This window comes from Phaethon aethereus (genome assembly GCF_964289735.1).
Source record: "Phaethon aethereus genome assembly, chromosome: 5".
Taxonomy (NCBI): Eukaryota; Metazoa; Chordata; class Aves; order Phaethontiformes; family Phaethontidae; genus Phaethon; species Phaethon aethereus.
Window position 1 is genome coordinate 50,177,671 of NC_138579.1, and position 3,455 is coordinate 50,181,125.

Below are 3,455 nucleotides of genomic sequence, written 5' to 3' on the forward strand. Positions count from 1 at the left end.
AGTGCATCCCAGCAAATCAGCAAGTAGGGACAGAGGAGAGCATGATCAAAAGAATGATGTGATGCTCTGATCTAATCAGCAGGGTGGCCCCTGTAGGATACTCACCTCATCCCAATCACTGTGTTTCAAATGGATGTTGTGGGACTAGAGGATGGAGACTAAAAGGGGAGAGGCAGAGAAAAAACATTAAACTGGTCTCCTGGTAGCAATTAAAAAAAACATGAGAGTTGTGTTACAAAAAATAGTAACCTGTTGAATCAAGAAAATGTTAGAGAGGCATGGTTTAAGTGTTTGCCTTGGTTTTTAGGAATCAAAGCCTAATTTAATGAAATAGAAGGTGGCCAGGTCAAATCTGACTAGAGAAATGATTTTTGGTACAACATGTAGTTTGATAAATTATCTTTGTCACTGCATACCTCTGGGAGAAAAATCTTAGCAAGTTTAAAAGGGGTCACAAGCAGTGTTTCCCGGGGCTCAGTACTGGGGATGGTCTTTTTTAATACCTTTATTTTACCTTTACCTTGTTTAATCTGGATGAGGGAATCAAGTCCTCTCTTGGTATGTTTGCAGATGACACCAAGTTGGGCAGGAGTGTTGATCTGCTGGAGGGCAGGAAGGCTCTGCAGAAGGATCTGGACAGGCTGGATTGATGGGCTGAGGTCAACTGTATGAGGTTTAATAAGGCCAAGTGCAGGGTCCTGCACTTCGGTCACAACAACCCCATGCAACGCTATAGGCTTGGGGAAGAGTGGCTGGAGAGCTGCCCAGCGGAAAAGAACCTGGGGGTGCTGGTTGACAGCCGGCTGAATATGAGCCGGCAGTGTGCCCAGGTGGCCAAGAAGGCCAACAGCGTCCTGGCCTGTATCAGGAATAGTGTGGCCAGCAGGAGCAGGGAAGTGGTTGTGCCCCTGTACTTGGCACTGGTGAGGCCACAGCTTGAATACTGTGTTCAGTTTTGGGCCCCTCACTACAAGAAGGATGCTGAGGTGCTGGAGCGTGTCCAGAGAAGACCAAAAATATTGAACGTGTTTGTTCAAAACAAATCCTTCGTTTTCAGTTTTTACTGTGACCTTATAAAAGAATCTTAAACTGATTAACCTGTTTACTCTGTGCCTACATACAGAGGAAATAAAAAAGTGTTACCAACTTATTTTGGAGTAGTATTTATTAAGGCATCCTGATTTATGTTTTCCCCTCTTTCTACAGTTGATATGTTATACTTCAAAGGGAAAGGCTTTAAAAGAAAGCAGTGGTTCCACCTTAGTTGTGATCATGTGGAGGAAGAGGATGCTATAATATTAAATACACTCCAGATAGCCGGGAATATGAAGATGTCTGTTGACTGCATCTTATTGTTCCCTTTTGTTTGTTTACACTGTGGTCCATGTGGCTTCTTTTGGTTGAGAAAATCATAAAATATTTAAAGCAGCTCGTCTGTGCTGGCCAGTAAGGCTTTACTCTGCTAAAGCAGCAGAGAAGGGCTGGCACTGAAGGTCAGATCCTCATGTGGTACTTATCTGCCACCCTTCTGGCATCTGTACTCTGCAGAATTAGACAATATTTTGCTTTATGATGAATAGTAACCTGAACAAGTGCAGTCTGTCCCATGAAATACAGGTTTGCAATGAAGTCAGTATTGCATTATACTTTTTTATATGGCATGCAGTCCTCACAAAAATTCACCAAATTGTGTTTGGGTTCACCATATCTAACACCAGACATCCTAAATGTCAGTGTTTACCTAAAAGGCAGTAATCTAAAAACCCTTTCTAGTGCATGGAGAAGAATAGAAAATTCATCCTAATGCTGATTTTTAAAAGAGTGCTAATAAATCACATACCAGAAGTTTCTAGTTCTGTCTCCATTTATAATGAAGAGCACCTAAAGCACTAACTCTGATATCTATGTACAATCATCTAACATTTGGTGAGATGGATGATATCCTCATGTCTGAAGTGGAAGATCCATGAAAGAGTACAAAATACTAGAGGCCAGGACTGAGACATGTTGGTTGAATTGCACCTTAGATCAGGAATAGAAGATGAGGCAGGAGAACCAATTTTCACTGATTGAAAAGAAATCCTATCGAAAGAGCAGAAATGCCATGTATTATGAAAAGGAAAGTGATTGCTGTCAACCTTAGTTATGCATTGTAATATACCGCCATATGCAAGAATCGCATTAAGTTGGTCATTGAGTTGCTATTGTAGGCTTCTGCCCAAGAGGTCTTACGTATAATGATGTGTTTAACAGTTGTATGTTTAGAGCAGAGAGATAAAAGCTGCACATGAAAACTAATTAAACATTTCAAGGTGCTGCTGTTGGCTTCAGCCTTGAGATACTACTCTTATTAAAAGCCAATGCTTACTAGGTGACTCAGGAAAGATGCAGACTTTATAAATTTTAACATGCCAAAACATTTGGGAAACACAGCTGAGGACATCAACATGAGAAGAATTTCCCTCAGAGATTAAATAGCTGGATGTACTCAGTTGTGCTCCTGTTTTTGACAGTGCCTACTTCTGAAGGCATAGAAAAAACAACTTGGGATAGTTATAACACAAACAGGAAATTTCTGCTTAATGTTTGTTTTGATAATTTGGGAAAATCCTTGTTTGTGATCACATTTAATACAGGAAGAAATATTATATATAATTTACAATTTTGCCTGTAGTTACATAACTGAGGGCAGCAGCTGCAGTAATGATAGCAATGCTCCACATGTCTGGAGGTGTATGAAGTCCAGCCAGCCCAGGACTCGGGCAGAAAGTTTTCTGTGTGACCCCTGACGTCACTTCTCCCAGTTTCAGTTATGGTTATCCACTAAGACCTTTAGGTTTCAAATACTTAAAAAAGTGTCATTTAGCCCAACTGAATTCAGTGGGATTACTGGTTTAACCAAAGTTAAGCACATGATTAAGTCTTTGCTACATCAGAGCTTAAAATATCATTGCAAACATTGCTATTTAGTATCTTCATGGATATTTTAAACAGAGCTATACCATTAACTTGACTGAACTTTTTAGCTCATGTTTTTTGTGTATAGAGTCTTTTTCCTTGATTAAGGAAATAATTGGCTGATGTAGTTGTCAAGCCACTCTCCATGATACTTGATAAGTCCTGGCAGTCAGGTGAAGTCCTGGAGACTGGAGAAAGGGAAACATTGCACCCATTTTTAAAAAGGGTAGCAAGAAGGACCCTGGGAGCTACCAACCTGTCAGCCTCACCTCTGTGCCCGGGAAGATCATAGAACAGATCCTCCTAGAAGCTATGCTAAAGCACATGGAGGACAGGGAGGTGATTCGACACAGCAGCATGACTTCACCAAGGGCAAAGCCTGCCTGTCCAATCAGGTGGATTTCTGTGATGGAGTGGCTACGTCAGTGGACAAGGGAAGAGCTACAGATGTCATCTATCCAGACTTCTGTAAGGATAGATGACATCTAAATTGGAGA